The sequence below is a fragment of the Schistocerca piceifrons genome, chromosome 1, assembly GCF_021461385.2.
Source record: "Schistocerca piceifrons isolate TAMUIC-IGC-003096 chromosome 1, iqSchPice1.1, whole genome shotgun sequence".
Taxonomy (NCBI): Eukaryota; Metazoa; Arthropoda; class Insecta; order Orthoptera; family Acrididae; genus Schistocerca; species Schistocerca piceifrons.
In genome coordinates this window covers 175,917,029-175,936,453 of record NC_060138.1, presented here as the reverse complement: position 1 = coordinate 175,936,453, position 19,425 = coordinate 175,917,029, and the positions used below count along the sequence as shown (strand labels likewise).

Here is a 19,425-nt window from a genome sequence, read left to right as displayed (position 1 = left end):
TTTGCCGGAAGCTAGTGCAGGTGTTGACCATTCCGTTTTGTCGGATGTTTCCCCCGCGACCCCGGATCCCGCATGTGCACCGGCGCGGGTGGTGTCGGATACAGAACTTGACCCTCCTACGTCACCGGCGGCTGAAGTTTCCTTGCCCGTCAGCCGACGCAAGTTACGCGTTCAGCCGAACGTTAATGCTGTTCGTAAAAAACCGAAACGTAAGGGATCCGCGGAACGGGGTAGCAGTCCCCCTCCCTCGGATGCCTCCGTCACCCCTGCTATGGACTGTGACGCTGGTGCGTCGGTGTAGGTGATTTGTTTTCTCGCTTTTCTCTCTATGGTTCAAGCATACACCTTTCTTACCTTAAATGTTAACCGTATTGAGTCCGACGTTCGCATTGCCTCCTTGCGGCAGTTTATTTACGACGCCTGTGCGGACGTAGTGTTTTTGCAGGAAGTGTTGTTTTCTGATCTCTCTCTACCTGGATTTCAAACTGTTTTTAATGTCGCGCCGGAATATTCAACAGGAACTGCTCTTTTCTTTCGAGAGGGCATTCCTATTACTGACATTGAATTCCTTGACTCTGGCCGTGGGATTGGTTGTCGTCTTTTTGATCTCCGCCTCGTTGTTTTGTATGCCCCCTCTGGTTCGGGTCACACTGTGGCTCGTTCGCGCTTTTATAAAGAAGAGCTTATTTATCTTTTGCGCCAGAGTCCTCGGAGTCTCCTGCTCGGAGGCGATTTTAATTGTGTTTTACGCCCTGCAGACCAGTCCCCCAATTTTAATGATTGCCGTGATTTACATGACTTAGTTCGTACGATGCATCTGCGTGATGTTTGGGAACACAAATATCCAACCCTGGTGAAATATACGTTTTTTACCGCGTCCTCATGCAGTAGACTCGACAGATTCTATTTATCTGATTTTTTATGTGATAAAATTCTTTCTGTCGATGTTATTCCTACTAGTTTTTTCTGACCATTGTGCTTTTACTGCAACTGTAAATCTTAGTCGCCAACCTGCAAAACTTTATCGTTCCCAGTGGATGTTAAATGTTTCCCACCTTGCCGACAGTGCTATGGATGATGTTATAAGTGGCGTGTGGGAGCGATGTCTTCGCTCTGTCCCGCGATACCCCTCCTTGCTGGTTTGGTGGACTGCGTTTGCCAAGCCCAAGATTCGTCAGACTTTGATTTTCTACTGTGCTGCTAGGACGCGTGATTTTAAGAACACGTATGAATATTACTACTCTGTCCTGCGTGAACTATATGACGCGGCGGGTACCTCTCCACTGCGGATCCATGATGCTCGTCGTATTAAAGCCAAGCTCTTGAGCCTTAAACGACGACAGATGGATGGTCTGCGAGTTAAGTCGAAACCTCACTCTCTTGTTGAAGGTGAACTGACATCCTTGTACCACCTGCTACGGCATCAGACTCGTCGTCGTCGCTCCTTCATCTCTTCTCTTACGGTGGATGATGGGCGACAGCTTAGTGCACAGGAGGAAATGGTTCGTGCTCTTCATCAGTATTACACTAGTCTATATTCTGCCGATGATTCTGGTGAGTCTCTTTCGGATGATGTCTTTGGGGATCTAACTGCGACGATCGCGCCTGACGCGAACGGCGAATTTCTCCGGGAGTTCCAGGTAGATGATGTTTTCGATTTTATTGCTCGCTCTCCGTCCAGTAAATCGCCGGGTCCAGACGGCCTGCCTAAAGAATTTTATCTCCGTTTTTGGCCTCTTTTGGGTGGCATTTTTACGCAGATTTTAAATGAGATTGTCAGAGGGATGGATGTGCCTGCCGATTTTAAAGTAGGGAAAATTGTTTTAATTCCGAAGTCCTCTGGTCGTTTATCTGCTGCCAATCTTCGTCCGCTCACATTGCTGAATTTTGACTATAAGACAGCTGCTAGAGCGCTCAATAGCCGGCTGTCTTCTCTGCTTCGGGGTGTGATTGGTGCACATCAATGTTGTTTTCATGATAGATCTATTCTGACACCAGTAGCCGAATATCGGGATGTTGTCTCGGTTGCGGCGGTTACAAACGTACATTGTGCCTTTGCCTAAAAAAAAAAAAAAAAAAAAAAAAAGAAAAAGTGGCTAGGATACCTGGCTCTCACCCAGGAGGCCCGGGTTCGATTCCCGGTACCGGAAATGCGCATTTTGTTGCTCCTCTTATGCGACTTGTCCCGACTTAGCTCGACTGACGCTCCGCTGACGCTTGCAGAAAACTACGTTAAGTACGATTCGTGGTGACAAGTGACGGCGAGAGCGATGCGACATGTATCCACCTCTTATCGAGGCACCTACCTGTGGTCAACAGAGCTGGAGGACTGCAAGACATTGCCACGGGGGTTGAATGCAGCTAACCACACTGCTTAGTGTCCTAACAGCGCAGACACGTTCGCTTGCCAGTATACATGTAATGGAGACCGCGTCTGACACAGCTGTGGGGAGACACAGTGGTGTGTGGGCTGAGCTTTGCTGTGCATCGCCACTTGCAGTCGCGAGAACTGCTCTCGGCGGTGCTTCCGTGGCCGTGATCGTCTAGTGGTTAGGACATTGCGTTGTGGCCGCAATAACCCAGGTTCGAATCCTGGTCACGGCAAATTTTAAAGTTTTGCCTTGCTGTCGCTGCAGTGACGATTGTGACTCAGTGTTTGAAATCACAGTGCCCTCTTCATTTTTCACTCATGTTCCGCAGGCTGCAGGTGGCACTACCAGTTCATTATCAACACGCAATGCCGCCGCACCAGAGCGCGGGCAGCTGCCTGTGTAGTTAATCTCTATTCGAAAAGGGCAGTTGTTTGAGGTGCAATGGATGAGCAGCCAGTTGCAGCAGAACAGGGAGCTGTGTCGCGCACTGTTTCCACAAAAGCGAAGAACACTGACGCAGGTAGCGTGGCCGAGCGGTCTAAGGCGCTGGTTTAAGGCACCAGTCTCTTCGGAGGCGTGGGTTCGAATCCCACCGCTGCCAATTTTTACTTCTCGTTTTTGTGCCATTGCGGTGTGGTCTCGTGGGTAAGAACGCAGCTCCTGTGACCGCCGTGGCGCGTAGGTAGCGTGGCCGAGCGGTCTAAGGCGCTGGTTTCAGGCACCAGTCTCTTCGGAGGCGTGGGTTCGAATCCCACCGCTGCCAATGTTTTCTGTCTCGGAAGCCGTAGCACTGATTACCCGCGACGAAAACAGCGCGGCAAGCCGTGAGCGTCTCTTTCTTAAATTGTCGTAGCAGCACAGTGCGTGGTGCAACGACAGGATTCACAGGCGCAGTTTGGTGTCACGATTGCTGGCGTTCGTCTCCACGAAATGTGTCCAGAGCACGACGTTCTATAAGGTGGAAACGCTAATTTTTGCCGTTGTCGTCAAGTAGATTGTGTATAGCTTGCTGTGTTCGCAGGAGGAGCCCTGGCGTCGTTATCCGGTGTGGTCTAGTGGCTAGGATACCTGGCTCTCACCCAGGAGGCCCGGGTTCGATTCCCGGTACCGGAAATGCGCATTTTGTTGCTCCTCTTATGCGACTTGTCCCGACTTAGCTCGACTGACGCTCCGCTGACGCTTGCAGAAAACTACGTTAAGTACGATTCGTGGTGACAAGTGACGGCGAGAGCGATGCGACATGTATCCACCTCTTATCGAGGCACCTACCTGTGGTCAACAGAGCTGGAGGACTGCAAGACATTGCCACGGGGGTTGAATGCAGCTAACCACACTGCTTAGTGTCCTAACAGCGCAGACACGTTCGCTTGCCAGTATACATGTAATGGAGACCGCGTCTGACACAGCTGTGGGGAGACACAGTGGTGTGTGGGCTGAGCTTTGCTGTGCATCGCCACTTGCAGTCGCGAGAACTGCTCTCGGCGGTGCTTCCGTGGCCGTGATCGTCTAGTGGTTAGGACATTGCGTTGTGGCCGCAATAACCCAGGTTCGAATCCTGGTCACGGCAAATTTTAAAGTTTTGCCTTGCTGTCGCTGCAGTGACGATTGTGACTCAGTGTTTGAAATCACAGTGCCCTCTTCATTTTTCACTCATGTTCCGCAGGCTGCAGGTGGCACTACCAGTTCATTATCAACACGCAATGCCGCCGCACCAGAGCGCGGGCAGCTGCCTGTGTAGTTAATCTCTATTCGAAAAGGGCAGTTGTTTGAGGTGCAATGGATGAGCAGCCAGTTGCAGCAGAACAGGGAGCTGTGTCGCGCACTGTTTCCACAAAAGCGAAGAACACTGACGCAGGTAGCGTGGCCGAGCGGTCTAAGGCGCTGGTTTAAGGCACCAGTCTCTTCGGAGGCGTGGGTTCGAATCCCACCGCTGCCAATTTTTACTTCTCGTTTTTGTGCCATTGCGGTGTGGTCTCGTGGGTAAGAACGCAGCTCCTGTGACCGCCGTGGCGCGTAGGTAGCGTGGCCGAGCGGTCTAAGGCGCTGGTTTCAGGCACCAGTCTCTTCGGAGGCGTGGGTTCGAATCCCACCGCTGCCAATGTTTTCTGTCTCGGAAGCCGTAGCACTGATTACCCGCGACGAAAACAGCGCGGCAAGCCGTGAGCGTCTCTTTCTTAAATTGTCGTAGCAGCACAGTGCGTGGTGCAACGACAGGATTCACAGGCGCAGTTTGGTGTCACGATTGCTGGCGTTCGTCTCCACGAAATGTGTCCAGAGCACGACGTTCTATAAGGTGGAAACGCTAATTTTTGCCGTTGTCGTCAAGTAGATTGTGTATAGCTTGCTGTGTTCGCAGGAGGAGCCCTGGCGTCGTTATCCGGTGTGGTCTAGTGGCTAGGATACCTGGCTCTCACCCAGGAGGCCCGGGTTCGATTCCCGGTACCGGAAATGCGCATTTTGTTGCTCCTCTTATGCGACTTGTCCCGACTTAGCTCGACTGACGCTCCGCTGACGCTTGCAGAAAACTACGTTAAGTACGATTCGTGGTGACAAGTGACGGCGAGAGCGATGCGACATGTATCCACCTCTTATCGAGGCACCTACCTGTGGTCAACAGAGCTGGAGGACTGCAAGACATTGCCACGGGGGTTGAATGCAGCTAACCACACTGCTTAGTGTCCTAACAGCGCAGACACGTTCGCTTGCCAGTATACATGTAATGGAGACCGCGTCTGACACAGCTGTGGGGAGACACAGTGGTGTGTGGGCTGAGCTTTGCTGTGCATCGCCACTTGCAGTCGCGAGAACTGCTCTCGGCGGTGCTTCCGTGGCCGTGATCGTCTAGTGGTTAGGACATTGCGTTGTGGCCGCAATAACCCAGGTTCGAATCCTGGTCACGGCAAATTTTAAAGTTTTGCCTTGCTGTCGCTGCAGTGACGATTGTGACTCAGTGTTTGAAATCACAGTGCCCTCTTCATTTTTCACTCATGTTCCGCAGGCTGCAGGTGGCACTACCAGTTCATTATCAACACGCAATGCCGCCGCACCAGAGCGCGGGCAGCTGCCTGTGTAGTTAATCTCTATTCGAAAAGGGCAGTTGTTTGAGGTGCAATGGATGAGCAGCCAGTTGCAGCAGAACAGGGAGCTGTGTCGCGCACTGTTTCCACAAAAGCGAAGAACACTGACGCAGGTAGCGTGGCCGAGCGGTCTAAGGCGCTGGTTTAAGGCACCAGTCTCTTCGGAGGCGTGGGTTCGAATCCCACCGCTGCCAATTTTTACTTCTCGTTTTTGTGCCATTGCGGTGTGGTCTCGTGGGTAAGAACGCAGCTCCTGTGACCGCCGTGGCGCGTAGGTAGCGTGGCCGAGCGGTCTAAGGCGCTGGTTTCAGGCACCAGTCTCTTCGGAGGCGTGGGTTCGAATCCCACCGCTGCCAATGTTTTCTGTCTCGGAAGCCGTAGCACTGATTACCCGCGACGAAAACAGCGCGGCAAGCCGTGAGCGTCTCTTTCTTAAATTGTCGTAGCAGCACAGTGCGTGGTGCAACGACAGGATTCACAGGCGCAGTTTGGTGTCACGATTGCTGGCGTTCGTCTCCACGAAATGTGTCCAGAGCACGACGTTCTATAAAGTGGAAACGCTAATTTTTGCCGTTGTCGTCAAGTAGATTGTGTATAGCTTGCTGTGTTCGCAGGAGGAGCCCTGGCGTCGTTATCCGGTGTGGTCTAGTGGCTAGGATACCTGGCTCTCACCCAGGAGGCCCGGGTTCGATTCCCGGTACCGGAAATGCGCATTTTGTTGCTCCTCTTATGCGACTTGTCCTGACTTAGCTCGACTGACGCTCCGCTGACGCTTGCAGAAAACTACGTTAAGTACGATTCGTGGTGACAAGTGACGGCGAGAGCGATGCGACATGTATCCACCTCTTATCGAGGCACCTACCTGTGGTCAACAGAGCTGGAGGACTGCAAGACATTGCCACGGGGGTTGAATGCAGCTAACCACACTGCTTAGTGTCCTAACAGCGCAGACACGTTCGCTTGCCAGTATACATGTAATGGAGACCGCGTCTGACACAGCTGTGGGGAGACACAGTGGTGTGTGGGCTGAGCTTTGCTGTGCATCGCCACTTGCAGTCGCGAGAACTGCTCTCGGCGGTGCTTCCGTGGCCGTGATCGTCTAGTGGTTAGGACATTGCGTTGTGGCCGCAATAACCCAGGTTCGAATCCTGGTCACGGCAAATTTTAAAGTTTTGCCTTGCTGTCGCTGCAGTGACGATTGTGACTCAGTGTTTGAAATCACAGTGCCCTCTTCATTTTTCACTCATGTTCCGCAGGCTGCAGGTGGCACTACCAGTTCATTATCAACACGCAATGCCGCCGCACCAGAGCGCGGGCAGCTGCCTGTGTAGTTAATCTCTATTCGAAAAGGGCAGTTGTTTGAGGTGCAATGGATGAGCAGCCAGTTGCAGCAGAACAGGGAGCTGTGTCGCGCACTGTTTCCACAAAAGCGAAGAACACTGACGCAGGTAGCGTGGCCGAGCGGTCTAAGGCGCTGGTTTAAGGCACCAGTCTCTTCGGAGGCGTGGGTTCGAATCCCACCGCTGCCAATTTTTACTTCTCGTTTTTGTGCCATTGCGGTGTGGTCTCGTGGGTAAGAACGCAGCTCCTGTGACCGCCGTGGCGCGTAGGTAGCGTGGCCGAGCGGTCTAAGGCGCTGGTTTCAGGCACCAGTCTCTTCGGAGGCGTGGGTTCGAATCCCACCGCTGCCAATGTTTTCTGTCTCGGAAGCCGTAGCACTGATTACCCGCGACGAAAACAGCGCGGCAAGCCGTGAGCGTCTCTTTCTTAAATTGTCGTAGCAGCACAGTGCGTGGTGCAACGACAGGATTCACAGGCGCAGTTTGGTGTCACGATTGCTGGCGTTCGTCTCCACGAAATGTGTCCAGAGCACGACGTTCTATAAAGTGGAAACGCTAATTTTTGCCGTTGTCGTCAAGTAGATTGTGTATAGCTTGCTGTGTTCGCAGGAGGAGCCCTGGCGTCGTTATCCGGTGTGGTCTAGTGGCTAGGATACCTGGCTCTCACCCAGGAGGCCCGGGTTCGATTCCCGGTACCGGAAATGCGCATTTTGTTGCTCCTCTTATGCGACTTGTCCTGACTTAGCTCGACTGACGCTCCGCTGACGCTTGCAGAAAACTACGTTAAGTACGATTCGTGGTGACAAGTGACGGCGAGAGCGATGCGACATGTATCCACCTCTTATCGAGGCACCTACCTGTGGTCAACAGAGCTGGAGGACTGCAAGACATTGCCACGGGGGTTGAATGCAGCTAACCACACTGCTTAGTGTCCTAACAGCGCAGACACGTTCGCTTGCCAGTATACATGTAATGGAGACCGCGTCTGACACAGCTGTGGGGAGACACAGTGGTGTGTGGGCTGAGCTTTGCTGTGCATCGCCACTTGCAGTCGCGAGAACTGCTCTCGGCGGTGCTTCCGTGGCCGTGATCGTCTAGTGGTTAGGACATTGCGTTGTGGCCGCAATAACCCAGGTTCGAATCCTGGTCACGGCAAATTTTAAAGTTTTGCCTTGCTGTCGCTGCAGTGACGATTGTGACTCAGTGTTTGAAATCACAGTGCCCTCTTCATTTTTCACTCATGTTCCGCAGGCTGCAGGTGGCACTACCAGTTCATTATCAACACGCAATGCCGCCGCACCAGAGCGCGGGCAGCTGCCTGTGTAGTTAATCTCTATTCGAAAAGGGCAGTTGTTTGAGGTGCAATGGATGAGCAGCCAGTTGCAGCAGAACAGGGAGCTGTGTCGCGCACTGTTTCCACAAAAGCGAAGAACACTGACGCAGGTAGCGTGGCCGAGCGGTCTAAGGCGCTGGTTTAAGGCACCAGTCTCTTCGGAGGCGTGGGTTCGAATCCCACCGCTGCCAATTTTTACTTCTCGTTTTTGTGCCATTGCGGTGTGGTCTCGTGGGTAAGAACGCAGCTCCTGTGACCGCCGTGGCGCGTAGGTAGCGTGGCCGAGCGGTCTAAGGCGCTGGTTTCAGGCACCAGTCTCTTCGGAGGCGTGGGTTCGAATCCCACCGCTGCCAATGTTTTCTGTCTCGGAAGCCGTAGCACTGATTACCCGCGACGAAAACAGCGCGGCAAGCCGTGAGCGTCTCTTTCTTAAATTGTCGTAGCAGCACAGTGCGTGGTGCAACGACAGGATTCACAGGCGCAGTTTGGTGTCACGATTGCTGGCGTTCGTCTCCACGAAATGTGTCCAGAGCACGACGTTCTATAAGGTGGAAACGCTAATTTTTGCCGTTGTCGTCAAGTAGATTGTGTATAGCTTGCTGTGTTCGCAGGAGGAGCCCTGGCGTCGTTATCCGGTGTGGTCTAGTGGCTAGGATACCTGGCTCTCACCCAGGAGGCCCGGGTTCGATTCCCGGTACCGGAAATGCGCATTTTGTTGCTCCTCTTATGCGACTTGTCCCGACTTAGCTCGACTGACGCTCCGCTGACGCTTGCAGAAAACTACGTTAAGTACGATTCGTGGTGACAAGTGACGGCGAGAGCGATGCGACATGTATCCACCTCTTATCGAGGCACCTACCTGTGGTCAACAGAGCTGGAGGACTGCAAGACATTGCCACGGGGGTTGAATGCAGCTAACCACACTGCTTAGTGTCCTAACAGCGCAGACACGTTCGCTTGCCAGTATACATGTAATGGAGACCGCGTCTGACACAGCTGTGGGGAGACACAGTGGTGTGTGGGCTGAGCTTTGCTGTGCATCGCCACTTGCAGTCGCGAGAACTGCTCTCGGCGGTGCTTCCGTGGCCGTGATCGTCTAGTGGTTAGGACATTGCGTTGTGGCCGCAATAACCCAGGTTCGAATCCTGGTCACGGCAAATTTTAAAGTTTTGCCTTGCTGTCGCTGCAGTGACGATTGTGACTCAGTGTTTGAAATCACAGTGCCCTCTTCATTTTTCACTCATGTTCCGCAGGCTGCAGGTGGCACTACCAGTTCATTATCAACACGCAATGCCGCCGCACCAGAGCGCGGGCAGCTGCCTGTGTAGTTAATCTCTATTCGAAAAGGGCAGTTGTTTGAGGTGCAATGGATGAGCAGCCAGTTGCAGCAGAACAGGGAGCTGTGTCGCGCACTGTTTCCACAAAAGCGAAGAACACTGACGCAGGTAGCGTGGCCGAGCGGTCTAAGGCGCTGGTTTAAGGCACCAGTCTCTTCGGAGGCGTGGGTTCGAATCCCACCGCTGCCAATTTTTACTTCTCGTTTTTGTGCCATTGCGGTGTGGTCTCGTGGGTAAGAACGCAGCTCCTGTGACCGCCGTGGCGCGTAGGTAGCGTGGCCGAGCGGTCTAAGGCGCTGGTTTCAGGCACCAGTCTCTTCGGAGGCGTGGGTTCGAATCCCACCGCTGCCAATGTTTTCTGTCTCGGAAGCCGTAGCACTGATTACCCGCGACGAAAACAGCGCGGCAAGCCGTGAGCGTCTCTTTCTTAAATTGTCGTAGCAGCACAGTGCGTGGTGCAACGACAGGATTCACAGGCGCAGTTTGGTGTCACGATTGCTGGCGTTCGTCTCCACGAAATGTGTCCAGAGCACGACGTTCTATAAAGTGGAAACGCTAATTTTTGCCGTTGTCGTCAAGTAGATTGTGTATAGCTTGCTGTGTTCGCAGGAGGAGCCCTGGCGTCGTTATCCGGTGTGGTCTAGTGGCTAGGATACCTGGCTCTCACCCAGGAGGCCCGGGTTCGATTCCCGGTACCGGAAATGCGCATTTTGTTGCTCCTCTTATGCGACTTGTCCTGACTTAGCTCGACTGACGCTCCGCTGACGCTTGCAGAAAACTACGTTAAGTACGATTCGTGGTGACAAGTGACGGCGAGAGCGATGCGACATGTATCCACCTCTTATCGAGGCACCTACCTGTGGTCAACAGAGCTGGAGGACTGCAAGACATTGCCACGGGGGTTGAATGCAGCTAACCACACTGCTTAGTGTCCTAACAGCGCAGACACGTTCGCTTGCCAGTATACATGTAATGGAGACCGCGTCTGACACAGCTGTGGGGAGACACAGTGGTGTGTGGGCTGAGCTTTGCTGTGCATCGCCACTTGCAGTCGCGAGAACTGCTCTCGGCGGTGCTTCCGTGGCCGTGATCGTCTAGTGGTTAGGACATTGCGTTGTGGCCGCAATAACCCAGGTTCGAATCCTGGTCACGGCAAATTTTAAAGTTTTGCCTTGCTGTCGCTGCAGTGACGATTGTGACTCAGTGTTTGAAATCACAGTGCCCTCTTCATTTTTCACTCATGTTCCGCAGGCTGCAGGTGGCACTACCAGTTCATTATCAACACGCAATGCCGCCGCACCAGAGCGCGGGCAGCTGCCTGTGTAGTTAATCTCTATTCGAAAAGGGCAGTTGTTTGAGGTGCAATGGATGAGCAGCCAGTTGCAGCAGAACAGGGAGCTGTGTCGCGCACTGTTTCCACAAAAGCGAAGAACACTGACGCAGGTAGCGTGGCCGAGCGGTCTAAGGCGCTGGTTTAAGGCACCAGTCTCTTCGGAGGCGTGGGTTCGAATCCCACCGCTGCCAATTTTTACTTCTCGTTTTTGTGCCATTGCGGTGTGGTCTCGTGGGTAAGAACGCAGCTCCTGTGACCGCCGTGGCGCGTAGGTAGCGTGGCCGAGCGGTCTAAGGCGCTGGTTTCAGGCACCAGTCTCTTCGGAGGCGTGGGTTCGAATCCCACCGCTGCCAATGTTTTCTGTCTCGGAAGCCGTAGCACTGATTACCCGCGACGAAAACAGCGCGGCAAGCCGTGAGCGTCTCTTTCTTAAATTGTCGTAGCAGCACAGTGCGTGGTGCAACGACAGGATTCACAGGCGCAGTTTGGTGTCACGATTGCTGGCGTTCGTCTCCACGAAATGTGTCCAGAGCACGACGTTCTATAAGGTGGAAACGCTAATTTTTGCCGTTGTCGTCAAGTAGATTGTGTATAGCTTGCTGTGTTCGCAGGAGGAGCCCTGGCGTCGTTATCCGGTGTGGTCTAGTGGCTAGGATACCTGGCTCTCACCCAGGAGGCCCGGGTTCGATTCCCGGTACCGGAAATGCGCATTTTGTTGCTCCTCTTATGCGACTTGTCCCGACTTAGCTCGACTGACGCTCCGCTGACGCTTGCAGAAAACTACGTTAAGTACGATTCGTGGTGACAAGTGACGGCGAGAGCGATGCGACATGTATCCACCTCTTATCGAGGCACCTACCTGTGGTCAACAGAGCTGGAGGACTGCAAGACATTGCCACGGGGGTTGAATGCAGCTAACCACACTGCTTAGTGTCCTAACAGCGCAGACACGTTCGCTTGCCAGTATACATGTAATGGAGACCGCGTCTGACACAGCTGTGGGGAGACACAGTGGTGTGTGGGCTGAGCTTTGCTGTGCATCGCCACTTGCAGTCGCGAGAACTGCTCTCGGCGGTGCTTCCGTGGCCGTGATCGTCTAGTGGTTAGGACATTGCGTTGTGGCCGCAATAACCCAGGTTCGAATCCTGGTCACGGCAAATTTTAAAGTTTTGCCTTGCTGTCGCTGCAGTGACGATTGTGACTCAGTGTTTGAAATCACAGTGCCCTCTTCATTTTTCACTCATGTTCCGCAGGCTGCAGGTGGCACTACCAGTTCATTATCAACACGCAATGCCGCCGCACCAGAGCGCGGGCAGCTGCCTGTGTAGTTAATCTCTATTCGAAAAGGGCAGTTGTTTGAGGTGCAATGGATGAGCAGCCAGTTGCAGCAGAACAGGGAGCTGTGTCGCGCACTGTTTCCACAAAAGCGAAGAACACTGACGCAGGTAGCGTGGCCGAGCGGTCTAAGGCGCTGGTTTAAGGCACCAGTCTCTTCGGAGGCGTGGGTTCGAATCCCACCGCTGCCAATTTTTACTTCTCGTTTTTGTGCCATTGCGGTGTGGTCTCGTGGGTAAGAACGCAGCTCCTGTGACCGCCGTGGCGCGTAGGTAGCGTGGCCGAGCGGTCTAAGGCGCTGGTTTCAGGCACCAGTCTCTTCGGAGGCGTGGGTTCGAATCCCACCGCTGCCAATGTTTTCTGTCTCGGAAGCCGTAGCACTGATTACCCGCGACGAAAACAGCGCGGCAAGCCGTGAGCGTCTCTTTCTTAAATTGTCGTAGCAGCACAGTGCGTGGTGCAACGACAGGATTCACAGGCGCAGTTTGGTGTCACGATTGCTGGCGTTCGTCTCCACGAAATGTGTCCAGAGCACGACGTTCTATAAAGTGGAAACGCTAATTTTTGCCGTTGTCGTCAAGTAGATTGTGTATAGCTTGCTGTGTTCGCAGGAGGAGCCCTGGCGTCGTTATCCGGTGTGGTCTAGTGGCTAGGATACCTGGCTCTCACCCAGGAGGCCCGGGTTCGATTCCCGGTACCGGAAATGCGCATTTTGTTGCTCCTCTTATGCGACTTGTCCTGACTTAGCTCGACTGACGCTCCGCTGACGCTTGCAGAAAACTACGTTAAGTACGATTCGTGGTGACAAGTGACGGCGAGAGCGATGCGACATGTATCCACCTCTTATCGAGGCACCTACCTGTGGTCAACAGAGCTGGAGGACTGCAAGACATTGCCACGGGGGTTGAATGCAGCTAACCACACTGCTTAGTGTCCTAACAGCGCAGACACGTTCGCTTGCCAGTATACATGTAATGGAGACCGCGTCTGACACAGCTGTGGGGAGACACAGTGGTGTGTGGGCTGAGCTTTGCTGTGCATCGCCACTTGCAGTCGCGAGAACTGCTCTCGGCGGTGCTTCCGTGGCCGTGATCGTCTAGTGGTTAGGACATTGCGTTGTGGCCGCAATAACCCAGGTTCGAATCCTGGTCACGGCAAATTTTAAAGTTTTGCCTTGCTGTCGCTGCAGTGACGATTGTGACTCAGTGTTTGAAATCACAGTGCCCTCTTCATTTTTCACTCATGTTCCGCAGGCTGCAGGTGGCACTACCAGTTCATTATCAACACGCAATGCCGCCGCACCAGAGCGCGGGCAGCTGCCTGTGTAGTTAATCTCTATTCGAAAAGGGCAGTTGTTTGAGGTGCAATGGATGAGCAGCCAGTTGCAGCAGAACAGGGAGCTGTGTCGCGCACTGTTTCCACAAAAGCGAAGAACACTGACGCAGGTAGCGTGGCCGAGCGGTCTAAGGCGCTGGTTTAAGGCACCAGTCTCTTCGGAGGCGTGGGTTCGAATCCCACCGCTGCCAATTTTTACTTCTCGTTTTTGTGCCATTGCGGTGTGGTCTCGTGGGTAAGAACGCAGCTCCTGTGACCGCCGTGGCGCGTAGGTAGCGTGGCCGAGCGGTCTAAGGCGCTGGTTTCAGGCACCAGTCTCTTCGGAGGCGTGGGTTCGAATCCCACCGCTGCCAATGTTTTCTGTCTCGGAAGCCGTAGCACTGATTACCCGCGACGAAAACAGCGCGGCAAGCCGTGAGCGTCTCTTTCTTAAATTGTCGTAGCAGCACAGTGCGTGGTGCAACGACAGGATTCACAGGCGCAGTTTGGTGTCACGATTGCTGGCGTTCGTCTCCACGAAATGTGTCCAGAGCACGACGTTCTATAAAGTGGAAACGCTAATTTTTGCCGTTGTCGTCAAGTAGATTGTGTATAGCTTGCTGTGTTCGCAGGAGGAGCCCTGGCGTCGTTATCCGGTGTGGTCTAGTGGCTAGGATACCTGGCTCTCACCCAGGAGGCCCGGGTTCGATTCCCGGTACCGGAAATGCGCATTTTGTTGCTCCTCTTATGCGACTTGTCCTGACTTAGCTCGACTGACGCTCCGCTGACGCTTGCAGAAAACTACGTTAAGTACGATTCGTGGTGACAAGTGACGGCGAGAGCGATGCGACATGTATCCACCTCTTATCGAGGCACCTACCTGTGGTCAACAGAGCTGGAGGACTGCAAGACATTGCCACGGGGGTTGAATGCAGCTAACCACACTGCTTAGTGTCCTAACAGCGCAGACACGTTCGCTTGCCAGTATACATGTAATGGAGACCGCGTCTGACACAGCTGTGGGGAGACACAGTGGTGTGTGGGCTGAGCTTTGCTGTGCATCGCCACTTGCAGTCGCGAGAACTGCTCTCGGCGGTGCTTCCGTGGCCGTGATCGTCTAGTGGTTAGGACATTGCGTTGTGGCCGCAATAACCCAGGTTCGAATCCTGGTCACGGCAAATTTTAAAGTTTTGCCTTGCTGTCGCTGCAGTGACGATTGTGACTCAGTGTTTGAAATCACAGTGCCCTCTTCATTTTTCACTCATGTTCCGCAGGCTGCAGGTGGCACTACCAGTTCATTATCAACACGCAATGCCGCCGCACCAGAGCGCGGGCAGCTGCCTGTGTAGTTAATCTCTATTCGAAAAGGGCAGTTGTTTGAGGTGCAATGGATGAGCAGCCAGTTGCAGCAGAACAGGGAGCTGTGTCGCGCACTGTTTCCACAAAAGCGAAGAACACTGACGCAGGTAGCGTGGCCGAGCGGTCTAAGGCGCTGGTTTAAGGCACCAGTCTCTTCGGAGGCGTGGGTTCGAATCCCACCGCTGCCAATTTTTACTTCTCGTTTTTGTGCCATTGCGGTGTGGTCTCGTGGGTAAGAACGCAGCTCCTGTGACCGCCGTGGCGCGTAGGTAGCGTGGCCGAGCGGTCTAAGGCGCTGGTTTCAGGCACCAGTCTCTTCGGAGGCGTGGGTTCGAATCCCACCGCTGCCAATGTTTTCTGTCTCGGAAGCCGTAGCACTGATTACCCGCGACGAAAACAGCGCGGCAAGCCGTGAGCGTCTCTTTCTTAAATTGTCGTAGCAGCACAGTGCGTGGTGCAACGACAGGATTCACAGGCGCAGTTTGGTGTCACGATTGCTGGCGTTCGTCTCCACGAAATGTGTCCAGAGCACGACGTTCTATAAAGTGGAAACGCTAATTTTTGCCGTTGTCGTCAAGTAGATTGTGTATAGCTTGCTGTGTTCGCAGGAGGAGCCCTGGCGTCGTTATCCGGTGTGGTCTAGTGGCTAGGATACCTGGCTCTCACCCAGGAGGCCCGGGTTCGATTCCCGGTACCGGAAATGCGCATTTTGTTGCTCCTCTTATGCGACTTGTCCTGACTTAGCTCGACTGACGCTCCGCTGACGCTTGCAGAAAACTACGTTAAGTACGATTCGTGGTGACAAGTGACGGCGAGAGCGATGCGACATGTATCCACCTCTTATCGAGGCACCTACCTGTGGTCAACAGAGCTGGAGGACTGCAAGACATTGCCACGGGGGTTGAATGCAGCTAACCACACTGCTTAGTGTCCTAACAGCGCAGACACGTTCGCTTGCCAGTATACATGTAATGGAGACCGCGTCTGACACAGCTGTGGGGAGACACAGTGGTGTGTGGGCTGAGCTTTGCTGTGCATCGCCACTTGCAGTCGCGAGAACTGCTCTCGGCGGTGCTTCCGTGGCCGTGATCGTCTAGTGGTTAGGACATTGCGTTGTGGCCGCAATAACCCAGGTTCGAATCCTGGTCACGGCAAATTTTAAAGTTTTGCCTTGCTGTCGCTGCAGTGACGATTGTGACTCAGTGTTTGAAATCACAGTGCCCTCTTCATTTTTCACTCATGTTCCGCAGGCTGCAGGTGGCACTACCAGTTCATTATCAACACGCAATGCCGCCGCACCAGAGCGCGGGCAGCTGCCTGTGTAGTTAATCTCTATTCGAAAAGGGCAGTTGTTTGAGGTGCAATGGATGAGCAGCCAGTTGCAGCAGAACAGGGAGCTGTGTCGCGCACTGTTTCCACAAAAGCGAAGAACACTGACGCAGGTAGCGTGGCCGAGCGGTCTAAGGCGCTGGTTTAAGGCACCAGTCTCTTCGGAGGCGTGGGTTCGAATCCCACCGCTGCCAATTTTTACTTCTCGTTTTTGTGCCATTGCGGTGTGGTCTCGTGGGTAAGAACGCAGCTCCTGTGACCGCCGTGGCGCGTAGGTAGCGTGGCCGAGCGGTCTAAGGCGCTGGTTTCAGGCACCAGTCTCTTCGGAGGCGTGGGTTCGAATCCCACCGCTGCCAATGTTTTCTGTCTCGGAAGCCGTAGCACTGATTACCCGCGACGAAAACAGCGCGGCAAGCCGTGAGCGTCTCTTTCTTAAATTGTCGTAGCAGCACAGTGCGTGGTGCAACGACAGGATTCACAGGCGCAGTTGGTGTCACGATTGCTGGCGTTCGTCTCCACGAAATGTGTCCAGAGCACGACGTTCTATAAAGTGGAAACGCTAATTTTTGCCGTTGTCGTCAAGTAGATTGTGTATAGCTTGCTGTGTTCGCAGGAGGAGCCCTGGCGTCGTTATCCGGTGTGGTCTAGTGGCTAGGATACCTGCTCTCACCCAGGAGGCCCGGGTTCGATTCCCGGTACCGGAAATGCGCCATTTTGTTGCTCCTCTTATGCGACTTGTCCTGACTTAGCTCGACTGACGCTCCGTGCGACCTTGCAGAAAACTACGTTAAGTACGATTCGTGGTGACAAGTGACGGCGAGAGCGATGCGACATGTATCCACCTCTTATCGAGGCACCTACCTGTGGTCAACAGAGCTGGAGGACTGCAAGACATTGCCACGGGGGGTTGAATGCAGCTAACCACACTGCTTAGTGTCCTAACAGCGCAGACACGTTCGCTTGCCAGTATACATGTAATGGAGACCGCGTCTGACACAGCTGTGGGAGACACAGTGGTGTGTGGGCTGAGCTTTGCTGTGCATCGCCACTTGCAGTCGCGAGAACTGCTCTCGGCGGTGCTTCCGTGGCGTGATCGTCTAGTGGTTAGGACATTGCGTTGTGGCCGCAATAACCCAGGTTCGAATCCTGGTCACGGCAAATTTTAAAGTTTTGCCTTGCTGTCGCTGCAGTGACGATTGTGACTCAGTGTTTGAAATCACAGTGCCCTCTTCATTTTTCACTCATGTTCCGCAGGCTGCAGGTGGCACTACCAGTTCATTATCAACACGCAATGCCGCCGCACCAGAGCGCGGGCAGCTGCCTGTGTAGTTAATCTCTATTCGAAAAGGGCAGTTGTTTGAGGTGCAATGGATGAGCAGCCAGTTGCAGCAGAACAGGGAGCTGTGTCGCGCACTGTTTCCACAAAAGCGAAGAACACTGACGCAGGTAGCGTGGCCGAGCGGTCTAAGGCGCTGGTTTAAGGCACCAGTCTCTTCGGAGGCGTGGGTTCGAATCCCACCGCTGCCAATTTTTACTTTCTCGTTTTTGTGCCATTGCGGTGTGGTCTCGTGGGTAAGAACGCAGCTCCTGTGACCGCCGTGGCGCGTAGGTAGCGTGGCCGAGCGGTCTAAGGCGCTGGTTTCAGGCACCAGTCTCTTCGGAGGGCGTGGGTTCGAATCCCACCGCTGCAATGTTTTCTGTCTCGGAAGCCGTAGCACTGATTACCCGCGACGAAAACAGCGCGGCAAGCCGTGAGCGTCTCTTTCTTAAATTGTCGTAGCAGCAGTGCGTGGTGCAACGACAGGATTCACAGGCGCAGTTTGGGTGTCACGATTGCTGGCGTTCGTCTCCACGAAATGTGTCCAGAGCACGACGTTCTATAAGTGGAAACGCTAATTTTTGCCGTTGTCGTCAAGTAGATTGTGTATAGCTTGCTGTGTTCGCAGGAGGAGCCCTGGCGTCGTTATCCGGTGTGGTCTAGTGGGCTAGGATACCTGGCTCTCACCCAGGAGGCCGGGTTCGATTCCCGGTACCGGAAATGCGCATTTTGTTGCTCCTCTTATGCGACTTGTCCCGACTTAGCTCGACTGACGCTCCGCTGACGCTTGCAGAAAACTACGTTAAGTACGATTCGTGGTGACAAGTGACGGCGAGAGCGATGCGACATGTATCCACCTCTTATCGAGGCACCTACCTGTGGTCAACAGAGCTGGAGGACTGCAAGACATTGCCACGGGGTTGAATGCAGCTAACCACACTGCTTAGTGTCCTAACAGCGCAGACACGTTCGCTTGCCAGTATACATGTAATGGAGACCGCGTCTGACACAGCTGTGGGGAGACACAGTGGTGTGTGGCTGAGCTTTGCTGTGCATCGCCACTTGCAGTCGCGAGAACTGCTCTCGGCGGTGCTTCCGTGGCCGTGATCGTCTAGTGGTTAGGACATTGCGTTGTGGCCGCAATAACCCAGGTTCGAATCCTGGTCACGGCAAATTTTAAAGTTTTGCCTTGCTGTCGCTGCAGTGACGATTGTGACTCAGTGTTTGAAATCACAGTGCCCTCTTCATTTTTCACTCATGTTCCGCAGGCTGCAGGTGGCACTACCAGTTCATTATCAACACGCAATGCCGCCGCACCAGAGCGCGGGCAGCTGCCTGTGTAGTTAATCTCTATTCGAAAAGGGCAGTTGTTTGAGGTGCAATGGATGAGCAGCCAGTTGCAGCAGAACAGGAGCGGTGTCGCGCACTGTTTCCACAAAAGCGAAGAACACTGACGCAGGTAGCGTGGCCGAGCGGTCTAAGGCGCTGGTTAAGGCACCAGTCTCTTCGGAGGCGTGGGTTCGAATCCCACCGCTGCCAATTTTTACTTCTCGTTTTTGTGCCATTGCCGGTGTGGTCTCGGTGGGTAAGAACGCAGCTCCTGTGACCGCCGTGGCGCGTAGGTAGCGTGGCCGAGCGGTCTAAGCGCTGGTTTCAGGCACCAGTCTCTTCGGAGGCGTGGGTTCGAATCCCACCGCTGCCAATGTTTTCTGTCTCGGAAGCCGTAGCACTGATTACCCGCGACGAAAACAGCGCGGCAAGCCGTGAGCGTCTCTTTCTTAAATTGTCGTAGCAGCACAGTGCGTGGTGCAACGACAGGATTCACAGGCGCAGTTTGGTGTCACGATTGCTGGCGTTCGTCTCCACGAAATGTGTCCAGAGCACGACGTTCTATAAGGTGGAAACGCTAATTTTTGCCGTTGTCGTCAAGTAGATTGTGTATAGCTTGCTGTGTTCGCAGGAGGAGCCCTGGCGTCGT

General features: G+C 53.8%; 49 non-coding genes across 49 annotated transcripts; all 49 read left to right on the top strand.

The window, feature by feature from the left end:
- The first annotated feature begins 2,532 nt into the window (after positions 1-2,532).
- On the top strand, positions 2,533-2,604 carry Trnah-gug. The gene has a single exon. It is a non-coding gene; the product is annotated as a tRNA-His (tRNA).
- Positions 2,605-2,891: 287 nt separating this feature from the next.
- On the top strand, positions 2,892-2,973 carry Trnal-aag. Its single transcript has one exon. It is a non-coding gene; the product is annotated as a tRNA-Leu (tRNA).
- Positions 2,974-3,053: 80 nt separating this feature from the next.
- Trnal-cag lies at positions 3,054-3,135 on the top strand. Its single transcript has one exon. It is a non-coding gene; the product is annotated as a tRNA-Leu (tRNA).
- Positions 3,136-3,413: 278 nt separating this feature from the next.
- On the top strand, positions 3,414-3,485 carry Trnae-cuc. The gene has a single exon. It is a non-coding gene; the product is annotated as a tRNA-Glu (tRNA).
- A 382-nt stretch (positions 3,486-3,867) lies between these two features.
- Trnah-gug lies at positions 3,868-3,939 on the top strand. The gene has a single exon. It is a non-coding gene; the product is annotated as a tRNA-His (tRNA).
- Positions 3,940-4,226: 287 nt separating this feature from the next.
- Trnal-aag lies at positions 4,227-4,308 on the top strand. Its single transcript has one exon. It is a non-coding gene; the product is annotated as a tRNA-Leu (tRNA).
- Positions 4,309-4,388: 80 nt separating this feature from the next.
- Positions 4,389-4,470, top strand: Trnal-cag. The gene has a single exon. It is a non-coding gene; the product is annotated as a tRNA-Leu (tRNA).
- A 278-nt stretch (positions 4,471-4,748) lies between these two features.
- Trnae-cuc lies at positions 4,749-4,820 on the top strand. The gene has a single exon. It is a non-coding gene; the product is annotated as a tRNA-Glu (tRNA).
- A 382-nt stretch (positions 4,821-5,202) lies between these two features.
- Positions 5,203-5,274, top strand: Trnah-gug. Its single transcript has one exon. It is a non-coding gene; the product is annotated as a tRNA-His (tRNA).
- A 287-nt stretch (positions 5,275-5,561) lies between these two features.
- Trnal-aag lies at positions 5,562-5,643 on the top strand. The gene has a single exon. It is a non-coding gene; the product is annotated as a tRNA-Leu (tRNA).
- Positions 5,644-5,723: 80 nt separating this feature from the next.
- Positions 5,724-5,805, top strand: Trnal-cag. Its single transcript has one exon. It is a non-coding gene; the product is annotated as a tRNA-Leu (tRNA).
- A 278-nt stretch (positions 5,806-6,083) lies between these two features.
- On the top strand, positions 6,084-6,155 carry Trnae-cuc. Its single transcript has one exon. It is a non-coding gene; the product is annotated as a tRNA-Glu (tRNA).
- Positions 6,156-6,537: 382 nt separating this feature from the next.
- Positions 6,538-6,609, top strand: Trnah-gug. Its single transcript has one exon. It is a non-coding gene; the product is annotated as a tRNA-His (tRNA).
- Positions 6,610-6,896: 287 nt separating this feature from the next.
- Trnal-aag lies at positions 6,897-6,978 on the top strand. Its single transcript has one exon. It is a non-coding gene; the product is annotated as a tRNA-Leu (tRNA).
- An 80-nt stretch (positions 6,979-7,058) lies between these two features.
- On the top strand, positions 7,059-7,140 carry Trnal-cag. The gene has a single exon. It is a non-coding gene; the product is annotated as a tRNA-Leu (tRNA).
- Positions 7,141-7,418: 278 nt separating this feature from the next.
- On the top strand, positions 7,419-7,490 carry Trnae-cuc. The gene has a single exon. It is a non-coding gene; the product is annotated as a tRNA-Glu (tRNA).
- Positions 7,491-7,872: 382 nt separating this feature from the next.
- Trnah-gug lies at positions 7,873-7,944 on the top strand. The gene has a single exon. It is a non-coding gene; the product is annotated as a tRNA-His (tRNA).
- Positions 7,945-8,231: 287 nt separating this feature from the next.
- On the top strand, positions 8,232-8,313 carry Trnal-aag. Its single transcript has one exon. It is a non-coding gene; the product is annotated as a tRNA-Leu (tRNA).
- Positions 8,314-8,393: 80 nt separating this feature from the next.
- Trnal-cag lies at positions 8,394-8,475 on the top strand. The gene has a single exon. It is a non-coding gene; the product is annotated as a tRNA-Leu (tRNA).
- A 278-nt stretch (positions 8,476-8,753) lies between these two features.
- On the top strand, positions 8,754-8,825 carry Trnae-cuc. The gene has a single exon. It is a non-coding gene; the product is annotated as a tRNA-Glu (tRNA).
- A 382-nt stretch (positions 8,826-9,207) lies between these two features.
- On the top strand, positions 9,208-9,279 carry Trnah-gug. The gene has a single exon. It is a non-coding gene; the product is annotated as a tRNA-His (tRNA).
- Positions 9,280-9,566: 287 nt separating this feature from the next.
- On the top strand, positions 9,567-9,648 carry Trnal-aag. The gene has a single exon. It is a non-coding gene; the product is annotated as a tRNA-Leu (tRNA).
- An 80-nt stretch (positions 9,649-9,728) lies between these two features.
- On the top strand, positions 9,729-9,810 carry Trnal-cag. The gene has a single exon. It is a non-coding gene; the product is annotated as a tRNA-Leu (tRNA).
- Positions 9,811-10,088: 278 nt separating this feature from the next.
- On the top strand, positions 10,089-10,160 carry Trnae-cuc. Its single transcript has one exon. It is a non-coding gene; the product is annotated as a tRNA-Glu (tRNA).
- Positions 10,161-10,542: 382 nt separating this feature from the next.
- On the top strand, positions 10,543-10,614 carry Trnah-gug. Its single transcript has one exon. It is a non-coding gene; the product is annotated as a tRNA-His (tRNA).
- A 287-nt stretch (positions 10,615-10,901) lies between these two features.
- On the top strand, positions 10,902-10,983 carry Trnal-aag. The gene has a single exon. It is a non-coding gene; the product is annotated as a tRNA-Leu (tRNA).
- An 80-nt stretch (positions 10,984-11,063) lies between these two features.
- On the top strand, positions 11,064-11,145 carry Trnal-cag. The gene has a single exon. It is a non-coding gene; the product is annotated as a tRNA-Leu (tRNA).
- A 278-nt stretch (positions 11,146-11,423) lies between these two features.
- On the top strand, positions 11,424-11,495 carry Trnae-cuc. The gene has a single exon. It is a non-coding gene; the product is annotated as a tRNA-Glu (tRNA).
- Positions 11,496-11,877: 382 nt separating this feature from the next.
- On the top strand, positions 11,878-11,949 carry Trnah-gug. The gene has a single exon. It is a non-coding gene; the product is annotated as a tRNA-His (tRNA).
- Positions 11,950-12,236: 287 nt separating this feature from the next.
- Positions 12,237-12,318, top strand: Trnal-aag. Its single transcript has one exon. It is a non-coding gene; the product is annotated as a tRNA-Leu (tRNA).
- Positions 12,319-12,398: 80 nt separating this feature from the next.
- Trnal-cag lies at positions 12,399-12,480 on the top strand. The gene has a single exon. It is a non-coding gene; the product is annotated as a tRNA-Leu (tRNA).
- Positions 12,481-12,758: 278 nt separating this feature from the next.
- Positions 12,759-12,830, top strand: Trnae-cuc. The gene has a single exon. It is a non-coding gene; the product is annotated as a tRNA-Glu (tRNA).
- A 382-nt stretch (positions 12,831-13,212) lies between these two features.
- On the top strand, positions 13,213-13,284 carry Trnah-gug. Its single transcript has one exon. It is a non-coding gene; the product is annotated as a tRNA-His (tRNA).
- A 287-nt stretch (positions 13,285-13,571) lies between these two features.
- Trnal-aag lies at positions 13,572-13,653 on the top strand. Its single transcript has one exon. It is a non-coding gene; the product is annotated as a tRNA-Leu (tRNA).
- An 80-nt stretch (positions 13,654-13,733) lies between these two features.
- On the top strand, positions 13,734-13,815 carry Trnal-cag. Its single transcript has one exon. It is a non-coding gene; the product is annotated as a tRNA-Leu (tRNA).
- Positions 13,816-14,093: 278 nt separating this feature from the next.
- Trnae-cuc lies at positions 14,094-14,165 on the top strand. Its single transcript has one exon. It is a non-coding gene; the product is annotated as a tRNA-Glu (tRNA).
- Positions 14,166-14,547: 382 nt separating this feature from the next.
- On the top strand, positions 14,548-14,619 carry Trnah-gug. The gene has a single exon. It is a non-coding gene; the product is annotated as a tRNA-His (tRNA).
- Positions 14,620-14,906: 287 nt separating this feature from the next.
- Positions 14,907-14,988, top strand: Trnal-aag. The gene has a single exon. It is a non-coding gene; the product is annotated as a tRNA-Leu (tRNA).
- An 80-nt stretch (positions 14,989-15,068) lies between these two features.
- Trnal-cag lies at positions 15,069-15,150 on the top strand. The gene has a single exon. It is a non-coding gene; the product is annotated as a tRNA-Leu (tRNA).
- Positions 15,151-15,428: 278 nt separating this feature from the next.
- On the top strand, positions 15,429-15,500 carry Trnae-cuc. The gene has a single exon. It is a non-coding gene; the product is annotated as a tRNA-Glu (tRNA).
- Positions 15,501-15,882: 382 nt separating this feature from the next.
- Positions 15,883-15,954, top strand: Trnah-gug. Its single transcript has one exon. It is a non-coding gene; the product is annotated as a tRNA-His (tRNA).
- A 287-nt stretch (positions 15,955-16,241) lies between these two features.
- Trnal-aag lies at positions 16,242-16,323 on the top strand. The gene has a single exon. It is a non-coding gene; the product is annotated as a tRNA-Leu (tRNA).
- Positions 16,324-16,403: 80 nt separating this feature from the next.
- On the top strand, positions 16,404-16,485 carry Trnal-cag. The gene has a single exon. It is a non-coding gene; the product is annotated as a tRNA-Leu (tRNA).
- A 730-nt stretch (positions 16,486-17,215) lies between these two features.
- Trnah-gug lies at positions 17,216-17,287 on the top strand. The gene has a single exon. It is a non-coding gene; the product is annotated as a tRNA-His (tRNA).
- A 287-nt stretch (positions 17,288-17,574) lies between these two features.
- On the top strand, positions 17,575-17,656 carry Trnal-aag. Its single transcript has one exon. It is a non-coding gene; the product is annotated as a tRNA-Leu (tRNA).
- An 81-nt stretch (positions 17,657-17,737) lies between these two features.
- Trnal-cag lies at positions 17,738-17,820 on the top strand. Its single transcript has one exon. It is a non-coding gene; the product is annotated as a tRNA-Leu (tRNA).
- Positions 17,821-18,095: 275 nt separating this feature from the next.
- On the top strand, positions 18,096-18,167 carry Trnae-cuc. Its single transcript has one exon. It is a non-coding gene; the product is annotated as a tRNA-Glu (tRNA).
- A 380-nt stretch (positions 18,168-18,547) lies between these two features.
- Positions 18,548-18,619, top strand: Trnah-gug. The gene has a single exon. It is a non-coding gene; the product is annotated as a tRNA-His (tRNA).
- A 449-nt stretch (positions 18,620-19,068) lies between these two features.
- On the top strand, positions 19,069-19,149 carry Trnal-cag. Its single transcript has one exon. It is a non-coding gene; the product is annotated as a tRNA-Leu (tRNA).
- The last annotated feature ends 276 nt before the right edge of the window (positions 19,150-19,425 follow it).